The 27,523-nt window shown below is 34.1% G+C and overlaps 1 long non-coding RNA gene across 1 annotated transcript in view; it reads left to right on the top strand.

The window, feature by feature from the left end:
• Positions 1-27,523, top strand: part of LOC134739599 (uncharacterized) — a 135,289-nt gene that overhangs the window by 6,117 nt on the left and 101,649 nt on the right. The window contains exon 2 of the long non-coding RNA XR_010126423.1: positions 10,537-10,651. This is a non-coding gene — a long non-coding RNA (uncharacterized LOC134739599). The remainder of the gene's footprint in view (positions 1-10,536; positions 10,652-27,523) is intronic.

Genomic DNA, 27,523 nt, shown 5'->3' with positions numbered 1-27,523 from the left:
TGGTTGAAGTTCCAGTGTGTCTTCAAGTGTGTGTTAATGTGTCTCACATTACAGCTTCTTGAGTATTCTGCTGTATGTATCCAAACATATTCAGGTCAATGTGATATGTATTAAAAATATTACTTTAATATAAGGTTTTTCTGGGGGAATGCCCAGATAATACTATTAGATACTTTGATTAACAAAGGTTATGATGAAGAAAAAATAAAAGGGGTTATAGGAGGTCCCCAAAAATTATTAGAAAAAAATAGGGAAAATGATCTGTTACAAAATTTACGTTTCCAGCTAGGTATCAGGTAAACTGGCCACACTGAAAACATTATATTATGTACAAACCTGACCTATTGTAAAGGATGCAAAGTGATACTGGTTGCAAATTAGGCATTCTATTTCCAATAAATTCTGAAAACCTTAGTGAGGAAATGTAGTCAATGTCATTTAAGTAAGAATTAAAAAAGAGAACCAACCATGACACAATTATAGATGCATGGCATTTCAGAGAAGAAATGAATCTTATAAGGACATTTAGGTAACTTTACAGATGAAACCAAATGTAAGGGGCTGTTGAGTATAGATCACCTTAGCAGACAGAAGATCTGGATAATATTGTCTCTATTCAGATTTTAATATAAACTTAGCTCCCTTGTTTATTTCTCTCATACCACTATCACTATATGAATGTGAACTTCTAGATTGCTCTCATGTATCTCTGAATCACTGTTTAGCACAGAGTCTGGCATAATAATTCTATTATGTGTGCTTGCTTGCTGCCTTACTTGCTAAATAAATGAGTGAATGAATGATGAATGAATATATGGCAGACTCTATGCAGACTATGGTAAGTCATGGAACTAAACACAGAGCATCTGACAAAATGACTCAACTTTTGGGAAAAAAATCTCTCTCAAACGTCTATGGAAAAATAAAAAGAATCACAAGTTCGATCTCAATTCTAAGTAAACATAAAGTCAAAATTATTGAGTGCAAAGCATGTGCCAAACTGTTTTACTTGTGTTAAGTTGATTCCCATAGCAATCCCCCAAAACAGATATTATCCTTAATGAGAAGAAAAAGTAACTGAGCCTAAGGGAAATTAAATAAATTGCCCAAAGTGACATAGCTAAGACAAAAGAGCTAGATTTGAATGCAACCCTAGCTGACTGCAGAGCCCATGCCCTTTCTACTCTGCCATTCTTCCTGCTATTGAAGCATGATTTGGAAAAGTGGTGTTTGGAAATGCGAGATGTTGTGATATTATTAACACAGAATTTGTAACAACTATGGCAACAAACACTGAACATAATTTAACCTGCACCCTAGACTTTAGGGTAACACTTTAAAAATGTTGAGAGAAAAAGAGTCTTGATTCCATGGCCATTCATTTATAATGGAAGACAGATTCAGTGCTATAAAGACTCTGAAATATGAAGTTAAGAGTAATATCACTGAACTGGCTTCTTCTAAATATCCTGGCTTTATCACTTACTGAAGGTATTATTTTGGGGACATGATCTCTCTGTACCTCATTTTTCTAATTTGTAAAATGGTGATAACAGCAGTACTTTTTCTTGTATGTCAATTGGAGGATTACATGAGATGCAATTGTAAAGAAATGCATATTTAGAATAGTGGTAGACACATAGGAAATGTTTAGTGAATGGTAGCTATAATATTGAAGATGAAGAAATGCAAGGAACCAAAGGGTTCCTTCATAAAACAGAATCAGTCGAGTAACACAGGAGAAAAAGGGGCAAGTCAAGACAGCATGGGACAAAGGCCAGTAGATCCAATTGGCACCAAAAATTCTCTTTAGGGTGAGGGTTGAAGTAGCGTTCAAAATCTCTTAAGAATAAAGTTTACCTGGAAAAGGTGAGTACAATTTGGCATGGGTCTGCTTAACATAAATGGTATGGTCTGCCTGGCCATACCTTTTCAGTGAATGAAAATATCAGGAATCAAAAAGAAGTTAAAGTATAAGAAAAACTGACTAAAATGTACAGAATTAAATAGAACAAAATGTAAAAGTCCAAATTTAGGCTCAAAAAGTCAAAATAATCTGGAAAAATTCAGCATTAGTTTGTGAACAAATTTATTTAACAGTTAATTATAAAATATCTTAAACTCCTTTATATAATTATCAGTATATTGTATATTTACTTACCTATTTATCTACATGTGTATGACATCTCTTCCCTTACTAGGATGTACGTTTCTAGACAGCAGGGAGCTCATGTGTCTTGTCCACAGCTGCCCACAATGTGATTCTCACAATGGCTGGTACATTGCAGTTACTCCATACATATTTTTCAACAAATATGTTGATTTTTAAAATAAATCCCCTTTAGTTAACTTTTGTGGAGTATATTACTTAATCTGTCTTAGCTGCTGAGTGCTTATCTTCAAAATTGCTATAATTAATGAGACAATATATGTAAAGTGCTTGGCCTGATGCCTGGCATTTTGCAGCTTTTCATAAATGTTAATTCTACTCTTCCTGCTCAGTTCTTCTGTGTAGAGGATAAATTCCACAGATGGTAGAGGTGTTTCCTGGTATGGAATGACACAAGACTGATCTTTAGATAGCATGCTTCAACAGATTGTCCTATCTTTTACATATTTTATCTTTTACAGAAATTCCTAAATTATTGGTACTATGAAAGTTTATACTTACCCCTATATCTAGTAAAATATTAATAAAATTCAAAGAAATTTAATTTTATGAAATTTCATAAACACTATTGATCTTTATTATATTATATAAATATCATATCATCTCTGTTTTCAAAAGACTGTATGACTGAGCTGAGTGAACTTAGATTAAATAGCCATATTACAAGGAATACGGAGAAACCATTTTTTCAGTATAAATTTTTAAGTAAAATTAACATTGAACTCTTGGAGACATCAGTTTTAATACTAATAATTGTATATTTAGAGTTTCTTATAGTTAGACAAAAGCACTGCACAGCAGTAGAACAAATCACAAAGGGTTATTTCACTGCTTTTACTTTTTATACATTAACTCCAAATGAAGACAATTGTATTTGAGATGTGCATTTAAGAATCGGGTGAATCATAAGGTCAAATGATCTTTAAACTAAAATCAAATGACCATTGAAATCTCTTACAAAAGACATTTGGCTTAGGAAAATTGTTTTCTTTTACTTGAGAGTTGGCATTTATACATTTGCTGCTTTAAAATTACTTCTAAAGATTACATTTGTATTATAATGGAATTGTTGTGCAAATCTGGCTTAATACATAAAATGAACGCTATTATAGTGTCCCTGATTGTTCCATCATGATCCATGAAGAGTTCTGACCATTCTCACAGGTCTCTGTACAGTCTGCCCTCTGGTGCCCTAGGCCTGTGCTGCCAGTCGCATTCTCCAGCTCATCAACTCTGAAATAAAAAGCAAGTTCCTAGCTCAAAAGGAGACTTGATAGAAGTAGCCTGAATTCAATTTCAGAAAATCAAATACTGTCAAAGACTGATTTTGAAAGGTTTTCTACCATTAAACAAGAAGCAAAAAACAAAACAAAACAAAACAAAAAACCCTCTTAAAATGCCAGTTGAGCATAGCTCTAATTATCAGGAAAAAGGTATAATGTGAAGGAAACATTTTCAGCATACTATAGTTGACATTCCACAAGGTTTATAAATTGATTTTAGATTTTCAGAAACTAAGTTTCTATTGGGAAAATGATCTATACATGGAATGCAGTTATTAATGAAAGTCATCTTCATTATTTCACATATTCCTTCCTAGGAAAATAAGTTATCACCAAGTTATTTTTTCTCCTCACAGTATCTTTAAAAGTTAAGCAGAGATTCAGATAAAGTCTACTTACTGACCCTTACATGCAACATTTCTTTTTTAAGCTTGGTGTCCCAAACTCTTCTATAAATAAGATTGGAAATAAATTTGAGGAAAGGAAAAGCATATACTAAAACTTTAAAATACAGTTAAGAGTTTATAAGTCATATGATGAAAATTTATTTTGTTAATTTTAAAAAGCTGCTAGTCTTTATGGAAAACATTTATATTCTAAAAATTGATTTTTAAAATATAATAAGTATACAGTCTTATATTAACCTATAATGATAACATTCAGGCTACTTAATAATTAATTGTAATCAATTGAAAAAGATCACTAAATTTGGAATCCACCAGTTGAAAAGGGGATAACAGCAAACATTTTTGTGGCATTAACAGTTTATAATAAATGACTTTCACACATACAATATTATTTATATGAATAGCACTCTTTGAAATGCATAGCAAAGTTTTTATCTTGTAGAAGAATAGTCAGCATTTAAAAAATAAGCACTGGAGAAACTACAAATCTGAAAATTTTGCATTAATTAAAGTATTATGAATTCATTTGTTAAAGGGAAAGTAGAGTTACAGCTGATTTTAATGATGAGCTATATTGAATTGCTTGCACAATAGCACACATGTCTTTGATGATACCAACCTCAGAAATAGATCATTTTAAGCAGCAAAGGCAGCAATTATAGAACTATGTCAGGTTACAAAACCTGAGCAATTAGACAAGAATTTATCAGGGCATGATTCAATGTAGGTATGGTTTTTTAATATTAATTTCTGTTATATCTTTTTATAATAAAATATTTTAATCTCTCTCAAGATCTCTCCAGTTTAACTAAATCCTCCCACCAGATATGCAAAATAAAACCATGCTAGTCATTTTGGAATTGTGAAAAAAAAAAGGAGGTAATAGCGTGTTGTGTTCAACTCTACTGCTCCAATTCATTTCAATGAGAATCAGTCAATAAAAAGTCCCTGTTTCAGCAAAGGCGGGAGAAGAAACAAAAGGACTTAATGAAATGATCTGTTTACAAAATGCTAAGTGAGGGTTCTATGAGAAAACAGCATTAAATCCAATTTTGGTTTCCTAATGCAATTTAGGAAGTCTTATATGCTCCCAGTTTTTGCTTGTCTTTTTTTTTGTGAATGGACTGAGGCACATGTGGTCTTTTTTCTTTCCTTAACATTAATTTTTTTAAAGCTATTTAACTTTCTTTCTCTTCAACTTTGCTACAGTATTTCTAAGTAGCCCAGAAAAGATAAATCAATGCCTGAACTGCAACCTTACACTTATATACTTGTTAAATGACTTTTTTTTTTTACAGTCTGTTATTGTAGAAATTGGATTGCTTTTAAACTAATGCTGTCTGGCGGGCAAAAGTGAGTGAAACCGCAAAGCCTGGAGGAACACTAATTACTTGTTTTAATTAGCAGCAACTTTCACTAGAGTATAATCTCCCTACAGGCCACTTTTCGGTAGGTGTAGAAAAAAAATCATGTAGGAACAAACTGATAATCTCTTACTTGCCCCTAAATGAGAGCAGAACTCTGATTCTAGTATAGACATATCATTTGTACAAGCCTCTAAGCCCTCAGGAAACAGGGCCTACCAGGCTAGGCTACCCAATTCAAAGATCTTTAGCAATCAGTTGTACAATAGAGCCCTTATTTTATGCTGCTACATCATAAAAGTGGTCCTTTTGTTACATTTCCATCCTTAAAAGGGTCTTAATCCCTTTCTTTTCAGACCAGTCTATGGCAAATTCCACTGGGACATCCCATTCGCCACAAGGACTGAAATGACCCACTCCGAAAGCAGCATGTGAAGCTTTGAGTCTTTCTTCCCCCCGCCACTCTCCAGAGAACATTAAATCGTACTTTTCATTCCCCTCACCATAGGGGGAACCCCCTTAATGATGACAGAGAAAGAAAAATTCCATCACACTGTCCTATGATACCATTCGGCTGTCAAGCAGGCGTTTCCCTGGTCAGAGAATCAAACATGGCTTCCAGCAGGTGGATGTTGCTGAAGGTCACAGACAGCAAAATGCAGAGGTTACACATGGAGGAAGCACAGGTTCCCACAGCAAATTAAGTCATCTATGAAGCCTTCTCATTTCCCAGCAACTAAATTTATGACTGCTTTTAAGGGTCATCATCGCTTGCATGCACATGCACTTTATTGAAAGTATTTGAGATTTTGGAAAAGCAGGGTTGTCCCAATTAAAAATACATACATGAGCTACAGGTTTAAAGAAAATGGGGAAATTTAAAAATGTGTTTATGTAACTCTTTTAGTAATTTTAAAACAAAAGTGTAAATGGTAGATTGAACATGAGCATTTTTTTTAGAAAATCTTTAATAATGATTTATTACTTATTTCTTGTTTTTAATTATACTTAAAGTTCTAGGGTACATGTGCAAATGTGCAGGTTTGTTACATATGTATTCATGTGCCATGTTGGTGTGCTGCACCTATTAACTCGTCATTTACATTAAGTGTATATCCTAATGCTATCCCTCCCCCAACCCCACGACAGGCCCCGGTGTGTCATGTTCCCTTCTAAAGTAAAGGTGGTAGTCTGGGAAATAGTAACATTTCGCCTTGATAGGAGAAAATTATTTTAACTTTTTACATCAAAGGGCCTGAAAAAAATCCACAGTATTAAATTTGTATAATGTTGTTATAAATCTTGATTACTATGATATGGATTCCTGTAAGGCTTGAAATATGCCTTTTATTAAAACAAATTTAAACTAGCAAGTTTTTTATAAAATAAAAATATGGAATAGTAAGTCAGTAATTTTTACTAGATTCAATGACCTGTAATTTAATCCAAATTAAAAATGAAGTTTTCTCATAGGTTTTACCACTATTTAGTTTTCTTATTATTTAGTATGTATTTTAAATTATACTGCAGTTTCTTCTCAAATGTTGAGAATGAATAGAATCTATTCTATTTTATATAAATGTCTCAGAGAATTGTGTAATAAATCTTTGCAAATGTTGACATTTCCCACTGTAAATGGCAATAGCATTGTAAATATTTTTTTGACCAGATGATGATATTTTTCAAAAAATTAGAAATTCATTGTTTTATTGGTTTTTTTATTAATAACTTAGAAGAAGCTTTAATTTAAAAGCTACACCCCACTCATTTTCAGATATAACTTTATATATAAACCACATATTCTAGGAAGATATCATATGTACAAATAACTCTATAGGGTAATATCATATACACACATTCATTTATTTCACATTCAAAGATTTAAAAATTTTGAAATTACAGAAACAAAAACCTAACAATCAAGCTCAAAACCAAACATAGCAATTTTATAACATGACAAATATTGGCTCTACCATTCTTAATATTACTCAGGTGGTAATATTTGCCCATATGTGATTATTTGAAATATTAAGATGAAAGAATCCTCTAAATGCTTATACTATAACTTTAACTTGTTATTACAGTAGATTTCTCTCCAAGAGCTTTATTTTAGCTTGCACAAGGGTGCGTTTGGTTATTGTTTTGTAAAAAGTGAAAAATTCACAAAGCATTTATGCAAAATTATTGAATCTGTCTCGAGATTTGTTTTCTTCTATGGCAGCCTTTGTGGGTAGCTTGTGTTTGGGGTCCAGTCTGCTGGAGGGTTAGAAATGCAATGCATGAGATAGCAAAAAGAGACCTGAATCAGAAAAAGTAAACATCTAGAATAAAGGACAGTTGAAAGGGGCTTTGTGAACAAGGGGTGTTGCAGTAGAGAATGGGTTAGGGTGAGGCTGCCCCGGTTCTTTGTTCCTCTTCACAGTGGTGGCTCTGAGGGACATGCATTGTCCCCTGAATGAACTAACCATCTCTCAAACAGCCTAATAGCCACCCCTGTAAGCACACTTAAACTATCAAGCCTAAATATTTAGAGTTATTTAGGGCTCTTTTTTCATTAATTAGTGGCTACCTACCTACCATTCCTTGATTTTTCTGTACATTCTCTTTCCCTAGTACTTTCTACAAGAAGCATTCTGAAATCCAAGACTAAATACTATGGCTGAAACTTGATTCTCTTTAATTAAGTCTGAAGAAAAACTGTTTATTTTATAAGACTCATGTTGTGTAGAGAACATGTGCATCACGTGAGATGCAAACTCAAACACAGTTTACTCCGACTTTAAGATTCTAGGCAGAATATCTTTTTTGCGTATCATTTTGTTTTCCTTGCTCTTATGTGTAAAAAGAAAATCCAGGTCTGTAGAGGTATCATTCAGAATCTATACACTACAGGAGGAGAAAAAACTTTACCAAATGCGGGTTGGAAAGAGGAACTATTAAAAAAAGAAAGAAAAAAACATAATTTTTTTTTCCCCACTAAATATCAAGGTACGTGTGTTTTATAATCTTGAAGATTCTCTAGGTAGATGTCTTGATGGGAAATAAAACTTGAATGTCCATGAGGGATTCAACCACAATTTCAAAGTGTCATTTAAATTCCATTATTAACTTTTTCAGTGTTGTGAGTGGTGATTAGCCTCTTAGGGAAACACTATTAATACAATGAGTGGATTTAATTACTGAAAATCCAAGTGTAGAATATAAGCATATTTTTATCATTATTTATATTACTATATGTTAATACATGTGTTATATAGCTTACAGTTTATTTTATAAGGTCTTATAGAGGTGGTAGATTTTTCTTCTGAGATAACAAGTGATAAATCTTAAAAAGATTTTAGTCATTGACTTCTAAAGCAAACACTTAACTCTGACACAAAGCACCTTTCCCAATTATGCATTTGGCAAGACTATGAAAGTGCAGGTATACTTACTATATTTTAGCAATTTAATTATTTTGCCTTTGAAGAGCATTTGCTTTTGACTTTAAAATATAAATGCCAAAACAAAGGTAATTTTACACTTGAAAAGATGTGTTAATACAAATAAATATTTTAATTATAAAATAATTTTATCAATATATAATATGGATTCTGATTACACAACTGCGTTCAAATTATAAAAATTAGTCTAGGTGATATTTATTATTTGTGCCTTTTTCAGTATGTATATTTTATTTTAATGAATATCCTATTCAAAATTGTATAGAATTCCCAGAAACACAGAATTTCAGAAATTACTTGGGAAATTATTTATATAGATTTCCCAAAAGGTTATTAGTTTCGAATGGATAACTTTATATTCAGATCTCATCCTGACAAGGTGGAAACATTTGACCACTCCTTTAAGCATCTTTAAAAAGGGTATAAATGATAAACATGAAAAAACTCTGTAAACCAAATGCAAATTGTAATTATAAAGTATTGTAAAAATGTTATAGGGGATAGCAAGTTGCATGAGACAAGATTGCTGACTTCTAAGATCTCAAAGTACAGAAAATAGTCCGGCATATTCATATCTAAGCGTGCCAATTGTTCTGATTGAAATACAAAGAACCATGAGGTTTATTTGATAAACGCTTACCGTGTGCCAGTTATTGCTCTAAGAGTTTGTTTGTTTGAAGACAAGGTCTCGTAGTAGCATGATCATAGCTCACTGCAGCCTCAAATGCCTGGGCTCAAGTGATTCTCCTGCCTCAGCCTCCTGAGTTTCTGAGACTACAGGTGCAAGCCACCACACCTGGCTAATTTGTTTTATTTTCTAGAGACAGTCTCACTATGTTGCACAGGCTGGTCTCAAACTCCTGGTATTGCTGTTATAAATATACTCTGTAGTTCACAAAAATCTGTTCAACTGATGGTTCAGATTTCTGGCAAAACTTATGGATCATATTTGCTGTGTTTTATGTTTTATGAAGTACTCATTATTTTCACTTCTATCTCTTGGTTCTTAAAAAAAAACTTTAAAAAGAAGTACTCATTATTGAATATCCATTTATTGAGTATGTATTCTACCACATCAAAAGCTTGCACTATGATTATTAGGCACACACAGTCTAGCAGAAAAAATATGGAATCATTGAATATATGATGATAAATCATATAGTAAATATACTTTCATAGTATTCTAGGAGAAGAATAGAAAGGTAGATTTGTTCTCACTAACAGATTTAGGAAAGACTTCAAATTAAAAATGTTACTATTTAATCTGAATTGATGATTAATTTTGATTACAAGATTGACATTTAATCTGGAATCTAAAGATGAATAAGATTTTATGAGTAGACAAGAGAGGGAAAGAGATGCTCTTTCTTGAATGTTCCGAATATCCATGTAAAGCTGTATTTACACTCTGTGGTATATGTTTTTCTTTCTTGAACTGTAACTGTTATGGGACAATTCCCCATTATTCTTATATACCCCTTAGGAGTAAGGCTGTGATTTCCAATTCTCTTTTATCCAGAACTCAATTAGCATAGCATTTGAGAATGTGAATACTATTGAGGTTTTAATACATGGTTGCAAATTCTTTGACACTTTTCAATGGAGAGGTAGGGTCAGTTCCCCTCCCTTTCAATCTGGCTGGGTTTTCAACTACTATGAACAATTGAGTATGCTAGAAATGACACTTAGGACTTCCAAAGCTAGTTTACAACAAGCCGTGATGCTTCTGTCTTGTTTGCCGGAACACTTGTTCTTGGATGCTTGAGCTACCATATAAAAAGCCTGACAAACTAGAGGCCTCTGTGTTAAAGAGGACCCAGTGACCAAGCCCAGCTGAGCCTTGTCCTCCATCTTCTATTCCCAATCTAGGTGCTACAGCCCATCCATCAGCTGAATGCTGCCAAGTAACAGCCATCCATGGAACATGGAAAAACGAATTCACCCAGCCAGGCTCCATCCAAATTGTCGACCCACAGACCATGAGGTATAATAAAGTGGTTGTTGTTTTCAGCCACTAATTTATGAGATAATTTATTACATAACAGTACAGAGCTGGAAAAAAACTAGAACAAATATGTTCAATTTTTTTTTACATATATTAAAATGCTTGACTTTTCAGATCTAATTATAATCTTATCCTTCTCATTCCTTCTCTAGATTTGTTTAATGAGTGAATATAAGATTGAATTAATAGTACAAGCTTTTACATTAAACAAGCAAAATAAATATATTATAATAAAATTTGATAAATACTATGAAGTAACCTAAAAGAGTGTTAAGAAACACATATACTAGAAGAATCTAGTGCTCAGGGAAGATTTCTCTTCAGAAGTGAAATTTAAGCCAGACCTGAAAGATGGGAAGGAACAGGCAAGGGAAGATTGAAAGAGTGAACTTTCCAAGAAAAAGGAGCAGCTATGTGATAAGTCCCCGAAGTGAAAAGAGCTTGGAAACTCTAGAATTCATAGGAAAATGAAACAAAACAACCACTACAACTAAAGCAAAATAAGAAAATGAGAGAACAACTCAAAGCAAATTTGGAGATACGGCTCAAGAGCCATATTAAACAGAAAAATTCCTTTTAAAGAGTTTAGATTTAATTCCAAATTCAAAGGGAAACTACACAGATGTTTTATAGGAATTAGTCATTATTATTTCTATTTATACATAAAATATTCATCAGGTCTCCTTCTACTAAAATATTATATTTATGAGAGTAATACAGCAGATTAACTTTTATTTTAACCTTTATTTCTTTGTGGGAATTAACTTTGAATTTTTACTTGTAAAACAAAAGCATGTTCTCAGCAGGAAAAATTGTGACATTCTTTTTTTACAATTTGTCTCCAAATAATAACTCTCCAAAGAAGTCTCTATAAGCTACAGTGGAATGAGGAGTTAAGTGGAGAAAGGAAAAAGGCTCAAGTAGAATACAGAGTTGAAGTTCTGTCTGTTCCCAACATTGAAAAAAAAGTACGTTTCCAACTGTCATAGTAAAGACTAAAACAGTATTTCTCATGGCAGTTGTAAGGCTTAAGTAAAATAATCCATATGCTTCATTCATGACATGGTGTGTCATATAGTGAAGTTTCAATAAGTGTTATTATTGTTATATTGTTATATATGTAAAAATTTGGCTAGGTGACTTTTTCCTGAAATGATATTAAGGATGCTTGCAAGTTGGACTTTCACAAGTTGAGTAGTCCTTGTCAGTAGCACCCATGTATTTAGAGAGGCGAACTCTTCTAAATTACATGGAATACACCTGGCAACCACTGAATAGAACCCTTGTTTCGAAAACAAGCTAATTAACCAAATTATAAGCCATGATAATAAAAAACTATTCCTTAAAATAGGAAGTTTAAAACATTTCTCTTATAGCTCATAGTACAGTGATACAAATATTACTTGGGATTGTGTCACACAAACTTGGATATTTAATATAATCAAAAAAGACTGAAGCAGTATGGGCTTTTTCTTCTTTACTTTCCCACTTGAACGTGCCACAGGTATTTGAATTTTGCTACTTTTCTTTCTCACTCTCTTCTTCCATCTGCAAGCAGATGCAGAAGCTCTAACCAAGGATTCCCAGAGAGAAAGAGTAGAGCCATGAGATGAAGGGAGCCTGGGTCCCTAAATCACCATATCAGAGCTCTTCAGCCAAAAGCTGACATTGAGCTGCTATGTGAGCAAGAAAGAGACATCTTGCCCAGTAAGACATTTATTGAGCTTTTTAGATTGTGTTTTACCAGTTGGAGTAACATAATTAATATGATCACATATTCTCCATCCACTGCAAAAAAATCTCTATTCTCTTAAAAAATAAGCACGTTATTTAAAAAATGTCACTGAAAATTACCATCTTTTTCTCAAGAAATCCCGCTCCTTAGTTGCCTCTTTCTTTCTTTTAACAGTAAGGCCATTTTCCCAGTGTCTCAGCCTCGAAGTCTTGGTGCTCGTTGTCACTGGCTCCATCTTGCCCCTCATCTGTAGTCAGCTACCATCTTCAGTAAAGCCTGAATTCTCAATGATCCTCACATCTAGCCCTTCCAGCTGACTTAGCAGTTTAGACTTTTAGCACCTTTCAATGATCATTATGTCAGACATCTAACCCCAATTTACTTGGCTCTCAATCCATACTCAGCATTGTGCCAAGAAATATATTAGTCAGAGTCCAGCCAGGAGATGAAAGCCACACCTGTAATTTGAACAGGGTATATATAAAATAAAGAATTGTTAACTAATAAATACAATTAAAAAAGGACTCCAAGTCAAGTGAAATAGTAAATGCAGAAAGCAGCTACTATATCTAAGGCTAAGGGAGAGGGAACAAGAAGAAACTAAGAACGAACTTAAAAGAGGAATTCTCTCTTAACGCCAAGACTCAGAGCTTATGGGAGAAAGTATGACTGTCACAAAAACAAATGGCTTGCTGATGGTTAAGAAACTTGCTGAAGAAAAAAGTGATCCATAGAGGGGTTGAGAAACCTGTGGGGTAGTGTGTCACTCAGCATTAGGAATGTCCCATTGAGTGACTGAGAGACTTGCTGGAGGGCACAGGCCCGACCTGTTCCCTACAATAGGCTTCCCAAGTGGCCAAGAAAACAGTCGGAGGATATGGGTGGGCTGGTCCCTGAGGAAAGTCTGTTTCTAATATTTGCTTATGTTCCTGCAGAGCTCTCTACTAGCAGGTCTAACACCGAGTCACTGGGCAAAGGAGAAAGGTTGACATGGTCCGGCTATATATAGTATTACAAAGCAGGGAAAGAAAAATGGATTTGGAACTGAGAAAGAATAACATAATAAGTAGCACAGAAAATGAGAGAAGAACAGCAAAGTCCCCATTTTCCATTAGCTCAGAAACAACTAGAACTGAGATTAAAAAGTAAATATTTGTAATAGATTTAGGTAAGTGCTATGATGGAGTATACAAAATGTTCGTAGGAATATAGAGATATACATAATTCAGGTTAAAGAAATAAAAGAATGATTATGGAAGAGCCAACGCTGAGTTTCAAAGAGTGAGTTGGCATTAGCTACATGGGAAAGAAATCATAAGGAGAAAGCTTTTCAGATAGAGGAAATAGCAAAGGCAAAGGTTAAGACTGGGCCAGAGCATTGCTCATATGTGAATTACAAGTTACATAAATTGCAAAATATGGCCAAAAAAAAAAAAAAAAGATCTTAGCAGGTAAGCATGGGCTAGATCACTTATTTGTCCTGGTTTTGAAAAGGTTGTTCTAAGAAGTTTGAATTTTCTCCTGAAGACATTGGCGAGCAAATTAAGGATTAGAAAGTTAGTAGAGGAGAGTCAAGATCAGAATTACCATACTGAAAATCCATTGGCTGTGTGAATTCAGTGTCATTTTAGAAGGACTGATCTGTCTGTCTGCTGGTGAAGCCCCAGTACTAATACCTTCACCTGGCACATAGCTCAAAATACAAGCTCAGAAACTATTTGTGGAATAAGTGAATAAATGAGAGTTCATTTTAAAGATGGTGACTAATCTACTTGAGTTAGAGGTGTTTGAATATTCAATTGTGGAAATTTAAGAGCCAGGTGAAGGCAAATCTCTAGGTCAAAAGAGCGTTCTGCAAAGATATTTAGTGTTGGGAATTGCCAAGATATAGACAGGATTTGAAGCCTTGATTCAGATAAATGTATGTAAAGAGAGTGTAAATGGAATGATATAAAAGGAGGCTAATGAAGAACTTTGGAGACATCGATAGTTAAACAGGAGTAGAGAAAAAGGTGTCAGAAATAAGACTGAAAAATAACCGAGGATTTTTGACAAGAACTTGAGAGACAGGTAACTTTTTAAAAAAATTTTATTATTATTATACTTTAAGTTTTAGGGTACATGTGCACAATGTGCAGGTTTGTTACATATGTATACATGTGCCATGTTGGTGTGCTGCACCCATTAACTCGTCATTTAGCATTAGGTATATCTCCTAATGCTATCCCTCCCCACTTCCCCCTTCCCCCACCCCACAACAGTCTCCAGAGTGTGATGTTCCCTTCCTGTGTCCATGTGTTCTCATTGTTCAATTCCCACCTATGAGTGAGAACATGCAGTGTTTGGCTTTTTGTCCTTGCGATAGTTTGCTGAGAATGATCGTTTCCAGTTTCATCCATGTCCCTACAAAGGACATGAACTCATCATTTTTTATGGCTGCAGAGAGAGGTAACTTGAAGAAAAAAGAAGAGAATGGGAACTCGATCAAAAAAGAAGTAATGATCAATAGCTTCAAATGCAGCTGAGGAGTCAAGTAAGAGAAAAATGCAATTTGAATGCATTTTTAACTGCCTTTCTCTTCCTAAACCTATGATATAACCCACATGTTTCTCTGTCGAGTTTTATTAAAGTCTAGCTCTAATCATTTAACTCCCTCTTTAAAAATTTTCACCAATTCCCCTGAAATCAATTGCCCTTAAGTCCCTTTCAAGAACAATCAACTAGTGCCTATCCTCAAGACTGGTGTGACCTCTCCATGCTTTGAATCCCATTGCATTTCACTGGGATTTATTACGTTCAGCTTTTTGTATTAATACATGTGCATTTTTCTTATCACATCGATAATCTCTCTCAACTGGGCTGTAAGTTTTCTGACAATAGTTGTGCCTCACTCTTTGTAATTCTGTAGATTTAGCATGATGATTAAATTTTTTGAATTGTATTAAGCACTCATCATATTCTGAACACTGAACTAGATTGCTTTTACCAATAATTTTGTTAACATTAAAACATAATCCAGTTACAAATATTACCATTTTACCTACTTGGTGAACTTAAAATACCTTTTCAAATAACTGCTAAGTGAAAATCTAGAATTTTAAACCAGTCCTATATCCCTGGCAAGACTGTGAAATACTTTTGTCACACTGTACTACCTTGAAGAAGGAAGGAAACATATAAATATTTATTTTATTAAGTTGGTTGAAATGATATCAGTCTTGCAAATGGTTTCAAACTATGTGGGACAAATAGTTTACTCCATCTTATTGCATATTTTTAAATTATATAATTTGGAAAACAATATAGAAAGCAATGGTAAGGGATACAGTGAGGGAGTGATAATAAGTTGTAGATGACAGAATTAGCATTTGCAATGATACTGACAGATTGAAATGATGAGTTAAAATAAATGAGATGAAATTCGACAGGAAGAATTCTGGAGGATGCATTATTATGGGGGTGGTAAAGAGGTGAAAGAGCAGGTAGGATGGTTTTAAACAGTTCAGGAGAAAAGGAATGAGGACTCAAACTCCGTTAATGGAAATGGATGTGAGTGACACAGAGCATTTAGAATCTACATAAACCTTGACAAGTGAATGGGTGTAAGGATGAGGCAGAAGGAATGAAATAGGGCTGTAAATATTTGAGCCTGTGTAACCCAGAAAGGTGAAGACATTGAGAGAGAGGTCAGGAGGACCTGGTTTGGGAGTCAAGTAGAAAGAAAGCATAGTTACTTCAACGTTGAGTATGCATGTTATTCAAGTGAAGATAATGCCATCTTCTTTTTGAAAACTGGGAAACTGTTGATTCATTTCCACTCTTTATTTTAGGCAAGGTATTCAGTCATTCATTATTTTTAGAGCTACCTAGTATTGAACAAGTGCTTTGTGTCAAAAACAAAGCAGGGTGCTTTATATGTATTATCTTGGTTAATTGTCATAACCTGTCCTGAAAGTCCATTTATAGCTGAGAAAACTGAAGCTGACAAATAGAAAAGACAACTTAAGATATCCAAAGGCGTTTGAAGACATCCAAATACATTTGTGGAGATCACTAAAACTCAAATTAGATTCATTACCTAATTGCTCTATTTTTTGTGACGTTTCTACCTAATATGAAGGGTCACTTATCCCTTGTTTTCAGCTCACTGGACTTGATGTGTGAATTTGTCTCCCATTTTGTCCCTATTTTGGCATTTACTCATGTGCTAGATCTACCTATTTCTGGCCTCCTTGCTTAGGAGGAGCTCTGGCATATGGAACTAAAATTCTGAGTTTGACCTATCTGGCTAACTTAGCTCAACTGACCCTATCCCACCCCTGTGTAAGAATGATCGTGGATCTCATCTCACAGGAGTGTCATCTTGAAACTCTCTCACTCACTCTGAGCTTTCTAGAATTGTTTGAACTATTTCTTGAAGGTTGTGTGGGAGTTAACTGAGTGAAGAAGATAAGAAAGGTATTCCAGACTGGAGAAACAGCATGTGCAAAGCACCATGCAGGAAAGGCACAATAGGTACATGTAACTGTCTTGATGATGTTTGTTATGCTCTTCTCAATATCAAGAGTCTTTATATTGGAGGTTAAAGATAAAGAATAAGAGATGGGTAGTTGTGGGTTTCACCTCCATCTTCCCAAACCAAGTGATTCTCTCTTTTTGCTCATCTTTGTATATCAAGCACAGCTAAAGCTGACTTTCCTGTTTTCAATATTATCCCTAAAACTTATCTCTCCTTTGACGTTCATTTCTTAGTGTTAGTCTTAGAGGTCTATGAAATTATCTTTTATTTATAAAGATGAGCTCTTCAAAAAATCCATATGATTTCTATAGATATTCCTTCTTTATTTATTCCCTTAGATATTTCTTCTTTATTTATATATAGATTTCATTTTTGTTTTGTTTATCCTTTCTTCTCTTAAAAATATTTTTGGTGGTGGAAAGGCAAAGGAGGAGATTCTAGACATCACATCATGTGTATACATTGCCTCTTTTTAAATAAATGCTCTCCTAAAAACCTACATGTCTGTCTGAGAATCTCCAATAGACAATTTTTATACTTTTATGAACTCCTAGGTAACATGGCAGAAACTGCTGCTTATGTCTTCCCAGTATTTAATATTTTTCTTTATTTTCTGAGTGAAAAAGTCCACAGATTTTACCAGAACACATAATAAAGACCATATTTTCAGTCTCTTGTAGCGAAGCATGTTCTTGGGCCTAAATTTTGACAAATTTAATGTAAATAGAGATTATGTGTATGCAGAAAGTGTCCTTAAAGGAAGATGACATAAGCTTCTTTAATGAGGATGAAATGATTGGAGCTTTAGCAGCCATCTTGGACTAGGTTGAAGAGGAACACATCAGAAACGCAGTAGTAATAAAGAAGATAAAGACTAATAGCAGGCAGTATATTTAGTACTTACTATGTAGCAAGAATGATTCTTCACATTTTATATGTATTAATTTATACATGCTTCACAACAATCATATAAACTAGGAATCTCAATTTCTTCACCCTAAATAGTACTTAAGAGCAGGAATCATGCAGACACATTGCCTGGGCTGGCGTTTTGATCTTGCATTATACAATTGGTACCTTATTTAGCAAGTAAGGAGTTAAGAATAGAGTCTGAAAATGAGAAGCACTCATTAAACATTAGCTACTATTACTTTTGAGTAGTTATTGCAAATTACTATCCACAGTTCCAATTAACAATTTTCATTAAAGTAATTTATAGTTAGTGATTATAAATCTATTTACAGATGTAGAAATCGAGGCAGAGGGAGATGAAGTGACTTGCCAAAGATTAAATAACTAGGAAGTGGTGAAGTTGGGCTATCTGTGCTCTTAACCTGTTCTGTTCTGAATGAAAAGCTGAAAGGAGCCTGGGACCTGCACTAATTTGTGATCTTGCTACATGAAACCTGGAGAGCTGACCTCTGGACCTTTTTAGCAAAGAGTGAAATCTCATGCACTAAACTAGTTAATTTGGGTTTTCTGTTGCATGCAGCTAAACTTAATTCTAACTATAAGATGTCTTAATTTCCCCCAAGATTGCTGTCACTGCTAGATCATTAAGCAATTCTTCCTTATATCTCAAAGTGAAGTTCAGAGTAACAATTCTTGTTACCCCTTCTATGTTTTGTGAGATAAAATTATGAGCAACATTAGTGAAGAATCTCACAGGAAGTTTGTTTGAGTTTTAACAGAGTTGGTGTTCCCACAGCTATGTGGATAGATCCAGGCCCCACAGCTGTATCAGCATCTTTCCCAGCCCATTTTATCAGCTGTATTAGGAAATAATCATTCACATTCCCTACAGGCTCAGACATTCAATAGTACACTTCTCTCAGTGTAGCACTAGAGTTCTCTCACTTTTTATTTTCAATCAGTTTTAAGAATATTTTTATCTTTTTTAACATAGGTACCTGACTAGTTTATGTCCAGGGCTTCTTGTTGCTAAACTCATGCCTTAGAATTCAGTGTGTTTTGAGAAATGATGGACCTCTTCATTTAACATAAATGCTTAGTTCTTCACCAATTCTGCTGGGATTATCTAATAAAATATGATTGGATTTGAGTCTTGCTTTTCAATTTTAGGTGTCAGGTCCTGTTGAAAAATGTTTAGTATAAAATAGCATAAGTAAAAAAATAGAGTAAATTTAGAGGTATAGTGAAATCTAATCTATTACTTTTTATTTGTTCCATCTGATGATGCTATTAGATAATGATCTTTAGCTGTAGCATAGAAATTCATCTATAGCTGTTATAATTTTAGGCAGTTTAAATGATCTAAGCTAGATATAGAAATTCACATTAGCGCATTTTAATAATTTGCTTCTTAATTTTATTTTTATAACTCTTCTCAGAAATGTGAAGCTGGGAAATTCATTGTCAGCACTTGAACATGAGGTAAAAATGAAAAAGAACTATTTGGTGTACACTTTATTTCAGAATAACCAAATAGAGTATCTTTTGAAAGCTCATCTGTTTTCTGTTACTGCTTCTTAGGCAGATAACCACAAGTATGATTTGATTTAAAGTAGAATCTTCTCAGATATACTCTGAGGTGTGACACTAACACACTAAAGTAAATACCACAAAAAATCTTTTGCCTTTGAAACGTAACTGCTGTCATAATGACCATCTGCTGGATGTAGGTTTTGAACACCCAGTGACCTCTGACATTTATGACAAATTATGTACCAAAGTGCTAGCGATGCCTTGTTAAAATGAAGCCAGAGGCCCTCAAGTTCTCAACCCCTCTTGTCTTTAAAAGCATAGGTTAAACGGCAGCAAGAGGCAGATTGGACAGAAAACAGACATGGCAAAAGCTAAAAGGAAATAAAATCCTCATCCTCTAGCCTTTGACTTTTGCAGCTAACTGCACTGCAATGTGCTTTCAACCATTAAACTACCTTAACCTTCGGAAGAGCCAAGCCAGTTAAAATTGACTGAAAATTTGTACATTGCCACACAAGATTTGATTGATTCTTATTTGAAAATTGCATGGAGGACAGTCACTTACTGTAATATTCTTAACCAACAAAATATGTTTCTCAGTCACCTCTGGTGCACAATGAAATTGATGTCATATAAAAAGCAACATGAAGAACACTTTTCAAAGTCAGAAAGTTAGTCTTGCTGCAAAACACAGTAGCACCAGTTGAATTTAGGCAGAGCAGGCTAAAGTGTAAATGTTTTTTATAAAATACATTAAAAATTTATGTTTTGGACCACAATTCCAAAGATACACACACTAATTGTATGCACATGAGATAAACCAAAGTTAGTTTGCATTTAGCATAAAAATATCTGTATTTTTTGTAAAGGTAATTATTTTATTGCTATCTAGTCAGAAAAAAATGATGTAAGATAAGGAGGGAAAGGATGGATTTGATTCTCTTCCCACTAAAAAAAATTACTTGTAGGAAAATTAGGGGTTCTAAGAATAGAACATCTCACCTTTTTGTTTTACTTATTCATGTAAAACAGACTGTATGGCCCTTGGCATCAAAAATTAGAATCTGAGCAAGAAAACCATGGAAAACTAAGGCATTTACTTATGCAATGCAAAAACCTACATCATACCTCCAGGCTTGTCTAAAAAGTAGTTTACCTATTTTTTTAAATGAGAAAACTTTTGTAACTTTGTTTTGTTGGAGATATCATTTATAGCTTTCAGAACTGCTTTAGATAAAATGCTGGCTTGTTCAAAGGAGGAGAATTCATTAACAAGAAAAGCCAACTTATAATTAAGTTTAATACTGTGTATGGGGAGGAAAAGTCAAACCTCAGTCAACAGGTTTGACTTTTCAGATTGGATTAAATGATAAATAAAATGAATACTAGAATTACCCCCACAATCATGATTCTTTTGGGTATGTATTTTAAGCTGTATTTTTCTTATCTTTTGTCTGGACTACTTTTAGAGGGCATGTACCACGCATTTAGATAAGTTTTCACTATTATCTCTTAATATAATTTTATAAGTCATGGGTGCCTGTATAAAACATGCACATAAATATATGACTATGTCTGTATAGATGTAGACATATTTCATAATTATAACTTCATCGTGTTTTATTTGGCTGTTCTAATGGGCATTTCAGAGACAAAATGTTATCTTAGGCAGCTTGCCTGCGATATGTTTCCACTTCCTTTCTGCCTTTAAGTTTCAGCAAATTATCTTACTCTCATCCAATGCCTTTGTCTACTTTGTCCCTACAAAGACCACTGCTTCCTTTTGCCCTTTTCTCACTATCTATCTTCAAAATTGGCATCTGTGATGCAGTCCCCAGGACACATTTTCGGTTTGGATCACACCAATGAGTACAATGGGCCCTTAGAGACTTTCCATGGAATTGTTTGATAGGACTTTTAGAGATCGTGTAAAACAGTGATTTTCCACATATGAATTTTTTAAATTAATGGAACTCCTTTTACTTTTCCAAAGATATCTGTGGTTGAAATATAAGTGAGAGTATTAAGGCTCTGATCGTTCATCTTGACTTCCTTCTTCATGAAGTTCTCTCCAGCTAATGTGGCTTACAAAGAAATCTATGAAAAGAGTTTGAAAAGCCCTGATATAGTCCAACTGTACAGACAGAAGACTAAATTTACAAAGAGTGAAAGGACTTTGGCTTCTTGTCTGAAATTTCCCCCTTACTCAACCTCATTATATTTTAACACTCCTTTTCTGGGACTCCTGCTCCGTCGTGACCTCACTGACTCCTCTTAGATAAAGTCGTTGAATACTAGTGTGTTGTCATACACTTTTTCTCAGAGTTTTTAAAGAATACTTCACTGAAATGATGCCATCAGGAAAGAGATATTTTTACCTCTATCACCTATCAATGTGAGACCATAGCAGGTACCCATTAAATGTTAACATAAATCATTATTTTCTTTAGAATTGACAAGAATTACTATACAGCCTGAGACTGGCAGAAATAGAACTAAAGTGAGCAGTTTTCCAATCTTTATTGTAACAATTTATTATGTGATTTTACTTGAGACACCTTTCCAATAAGACTTGTGAATCAAGAGCTTTATGTCAGTACCCAACTCAGTAAGGTTGTATGAGAATTTCAAATGTGAAATAAAATAAAATAAAATAAAATAGATTTACCTATGCTAAAGAAGTTACATTGTACCTTGCTTTGTGGCTAAATTTGTCTGTTAACACTTGTGACTGCCAAAACTATCTTTTCTCCTGGGGATTTTGTTTTCCTACGTTAGTATTTTCCAATCTTAGTCTTGGCTGATGGATTAGAATATTTGTCCTACCCTCCTCATCTGCTATAACTGCTGTTTCTTATTCTGTAACAAATGTGCCTCTACCATCCATTCCTAAGACTTTACACCTGTATTGTCTACCCATTGGCTCAATACTATGGAGAAAAAATTGTGGTACCCTAGGACTGTCTGAAATAGAATGGGTTCTTTTAAAATATAAAAATTCCTTCTTGTTGGTGGGTTCAAGTAGAAGGTGGCTATCCACTGTCTGGATAGGAATTTATTCTTCAAGTCAAGAGGCAAGCACACGTTTCCACTATTAAATGTACCAATATATTCACATCTATATCTAAAAGCTCTGCCTTTCCCTGTTAAAACAGATAAAATCTGTATTCCTAAGGTAAAACTCTGCACTTGCACCCACATCATATCTCTCACCTATTCAAAGATATCACTCCAGCAATTCTCCCTCTATCTTCTGCATCTTTACTGTTCCCTTCAACTGTACAAATGCAGTGTAACATCCTCTGCCTTTAACACAAATCCTTCCTTTGAACTGTCTTCACTGCCTATCTCTGTCTACTTACCATGCCATTTCTTTCCTCTGCCTTGCAGCAAAACTCCTAGAAATAGATCCAAGAGGCATCTCAATTTCCTCTCTTTTCTTTCCATTATTTTTCCTTGAATCAACTCCAGTCAGCCTTTTTGTTATTCTGAAACTGCTTACAGCAAAATCACCAGGATTGTTTATGGGCTAAGCCAATCTCATAATTATCTTGCCAAAGAATAGGAGACTGAGGCCTTTGTAATCCCTGTATCCCATCTTCTCTTTACCAAAAATTACCTCTGTGGTCTTTGATTCCATACACCACCACAAGAGCTGAGTGAGCTTTTCTACTTTGGAAGAAATCTGGAGGCAGTAAAGCAGAAAAACTTGGAAGGTTGTTAGCATGTACTGAAACTGTCCACCACAGCTCAGCTGAGCCTAAAACTTGCTCAAGGAGATACGATAGGACACAAAAGGTACCTGCTTAGACCCTTTTTCTGTTTGCCTTTTTTTCTCTTTTCATCAAACTTCCTTCTCTCCTAACCTTTAAATTAGTGTGTGCCAGGAGTGAATCTTTAGACTTTTTCTCTTTTCTAATTGCATTCACTATTTATGTTACCTTACTCAGCCCAATGACTTTAAAATCATGTTTATGATGTTAAATTCCAATTTTACATTTTCATTTTTTTCTGAACTCTAGATCCATATGGCAGGTACCCACTCAAAATCTCTACTGGAGATTAGTTAAAAACCAAACTATTGGCATAAATTTACCTTATAACCCAGAAATTTTCCTCCAAGGAATCTACCCAGGAGAAGTAAATACATACATCTATATGCAGCCTTGTACATGAATGTTCAATGTTGCATTATTTATAATAGTTGTAAACTGGAAACAATCCAATTAGTGATATATCCATACAATAGAATACAATTCTGCAATAACAAGGTACCAAGAGTTGATATATGCTATAACATGGATGAACCTCAAAACATGATACTTAGTAGAAGAAACTAGGCACAAAAGACAATATATTGTAGATTCCATTTACATGGGATGTTCAAGAAAGACAAATCTGTAAAGATAGAAAGTAATTTTGTAGTTGCCAAGGGGCTGATGTGGATATACAGAATCACTGCAAATGGGCTAAAAGAATTTTTTTTCGAGAGGGGGCTGGAAATATTCTGCAATTAGATTGTATTGGTGGTTGCACAACTCTAAATTTACTAAAAATCATGAAATGCTATTCTTAAAATGGATGAAATTTATGGCAGGGAAAATATACATCAATAAAAAATCTTAACTCTTCATCTTATGCATCAGTTTTTTTCCTTCTCTAATCTTCTCTATTTCTGGAAATGTCAGCTCTGTTTTCCTAGTTACTTAGGCAATAAATCTTGGAATAATTTTTGACTCTGTTCTTTCTTTTTCATCACAAATCTAATCTGTCACCTCGACTACTAGTAACTTCCTCACTACTTTATACTGCTACCCTCTCTTCTCCACTACCGCTCTGGCAAGCTTGCCTTGACTGTAACAATAGCCCCCTCACCAGTCTTCGTGTGATTATCCTTACCACTTTATTATTTATTTGCCATAAAAGCAATTATTCTACTTCTTCATTCAAAATACTTCAGCACAATTCCTTGTCAGAGTAAAATGCAAAGATGTCACCATGATAAAGTTTCCAGATAAAATACAGGACACCTTGTTAAATATGAATTTCAAATGAACAACAAATACATTTTTAATGCCTGTGTGTGATACAATATGAGAGACATAGATGTATGAAAAATATTTGCTGTTTATCTAAAATTCAAATTTAACTGTACACTCTGTGTCTTTATTTCCTAAATCTAGCAAACCTACATCTTGGTCAAAATGGCACATGATCTGGGCTTCCATTTTCTCTCTGGTCTCATTTTCCTCCTCAAGCCTCTTAATCAAGCTAACATTGGTTTTCAGACAGGCGAAGTATATTCTTACTGTTGGACTTTTACATTCGGTCTTCCCTGTACCTGCAAAACTCTTCCCCCAAGTATCAAGTGTAGTTTGTTCTCCCATTTCATTTAGTTTTAGGCACAAATGTCAGCTATTCATGGAGGTCTTTCCTGATCAACCAATAGAAAATAGCTCCTGCAGTCTACAATTCTCAATGGTCTCATTAAGCATTATTGATCTTCTTAGCATTTATTACAAATGAATATGCAATATACTTTTTGTATATATCTGGCAGTAAAGGCAGAAAAGTTATTTCTTTTTCATTCCCATGTAAGAAAGGACTAGAATGGTATCCATCCATTCATTTGTTCATTGATCCATTCAACATTTTTCCTTTTCTAGGTTCTAGGTTTCAAATCACATGCAGTGACACTGTCAATGCATTAAGTCATGTATTTTTGGGAGGCAAGTGTGAAAAGAAAAGTACGTGTATGGTGAAGCTAACAGAGACAAATTGGCAGACAGAAAAAGATGTGTGTCTGTAGACTAATAATAGAATGAGTTGGATAGGAACATGGTTGCATCACTTGTGGTGTTTCCCTGAGTGACAAGCCCACCCACTCAACTGGAATTCAGGGAAGAGGTCAAGTCAAGAGACAGTATTTGGGACTCATCTGCCTAGGGGTGCTAGTTAAAACTGACATATCCTGAGCTCCTGTCAGCAGCTGCTCCTACATACTCAGGAACTCTCCATTAACATTTAAACTGACTGTCAAGTCCATAATTTTGTCCTTTCTCCTCCATCAATTACCCTCTTCCTTCTACAATGTTGAAGTCCTCCCTAACCACTGAACATTTACCATTGTCTACATAGTTCTCCAGTATTGTCCATTTTTAAAAGGATTTCACTTTACTATGCAGTCTTGCTCCATCTTATTTCTCTTTTCCTTAATTCCTTTACTTCCTAAGTGTATTATCTCACCTCAACAATTGTATTGAATTAAGGTCACCAATCACAAGTCCATTTATATTTTTTCAATATTCATTCCTCTAGACTTCACAATAGAATCTGAGACCATTGGCCACTACCATTTTCTTTGCATTTTTCGTGCTTTGTTTTTTTCCAATGCTACTTAACAATGTTTCATTTTTCTTCCTATTGCGTATATGTCTTAGTTTTTCTCTAAATAACAACTTTTTCCTCTATGTTTTTGTCATCAAATGTGAATACTTGCCCAAGTTCTGTTATTAACTCCCTGTCAATCTTTCTATAGTCTCTTGTCTTTGAAAACTTCATATAACCTCATGACTTTGAATTTCAACACTAGATATATGCCTCCCTAACCTACATCACCTGCTTTGTTTTCTTATTCCTCCAGCTCTGATAATGCATCACTATCTGCTTATTATGTGTATTTATTTAAATGTACTGCAGATATTTAAATTTCATCATATTTAAAATATAACTTAAAAAATGATATATCCTGTCTCCTCTAACAGCTTTTTATGTCACTTAGTAGACAAAGCTCTGACCTACACTTCTTTCCAAAAACTGTTTTTAAATATTTGATAATTAGGCAAATATTGTTTTAGATACAGAGAAAGCTGAAAGGTTTTATTTATTTATAAACAAAATGTTAAAGAACATGCATAAAAATATACCAAGGTATTTTCCTTTATTATTAGTCAGCTTATTCTTACCAGTTTGAGACTTAAAGTATCAGTGATACTTCAGAAAGCGGGATGGTAAAACTGTAGATATATATACACATTTACATCCATACTCACATTTTTCTCTTTGTTCCTTTAGCTGTACTAAATATCATATTACCTTCATATATTCTAGAACGCCCATCAAATCACATTCTAAACCTGTGTCGTATGCTCTCTTCTTATTCTGTCCAATTCCAAAGAGAGCAATTGAGCAGCCAGGTTGGTTGGGGGAACTCTGATTATTGTCTCTGGTCAAAACCAATCTCCCTCATTTCTGGCAATTCCCCTCTGTGTTTCAATATCTAATAACCTCTCCATAGGTAGCAGGATTTCCATGCAATAGAAGTTTGCTACAGTTGACCATATGTTTCTTTTAAAATGTTTAGCATTTGTATTTGTTTAAAAAGTTTCAGATTTCAGAGAACATAAACATGTTGAAAAAATTATTTATAGAACTTTATAAGGAAAGATACAGTTAAGTATGGGATGAACAAAAATTAGTTCTTAATCAATAAATATGTTTTAATCTTAACTATCTAAAAATGCAAGTTAGAAATAAATGCATGTTCATTGGATTTATAGTCTGGAGTAAGAGAAGAAACCTTAGAATTTTGAAGAGAGATGATGAAAAGGTGAGAAGGGAGTTCCATTTTTTTTTTTAAAAGGCAAAATTAAACAGAAGACATGGAGAATAAAGGGAAGAGGGAAATGAGCAAATTAGGAAAGAGGAGAATTATCAGAGAAATTAATAAATCCACAGATTCATAAGGTCTGACAGTCTCATTGTAGGGCTGTGCTGTAACTAAAGCAATGCAGTTTTGAATTATGATAAAAGAGAAAAATCACATAGAAAGAAAAGCATAATGACCAAATACTCAAAAATACGTTAGTGATACAGATAATTGATTTCATTTATGTGAGGACAAATAAAATAATTTCAAAAAGTGACATGACACGAAATAGTTCTATAGCTGCCTAGATCCTTAGGTGAAGATATTTATGTGTGCACAAACAGCACATGCAAAGTTAGATAGAAAACCATCAAGAATGACAGCTAGTGATTTATAGTAAAGTTAGGTGTTTAATGTCACTTAGACATAATTTGACAATTTGATGGAGGTTTCAAAAGAGAGAAACTATGTATATATGAATACATATTTACCTGTTAGATGTTT

The sequence above is a fragment of the Pongo pygmaeus genome, chromosome 4 (assembly GCF_028885625.2).
Source record: "Pongo pygmaeus isolate AG05252 chromosome 4, NHGRI_mPonPyg2-v2.0_pri, whole genome shotgun sequence".
In the NCBI taxonomy this organism is placed as follows: Eukaryota; Metazoa; Chordata; class Mammalia; order Primates; family Hominidae; genus Pongo; species Pongo pygmaeus.
The sequence above is the reverse complement of the archived record's forward strand: the minus strand, read 5'-3'. Positions and strand labels throughout refer to the sequence as shown.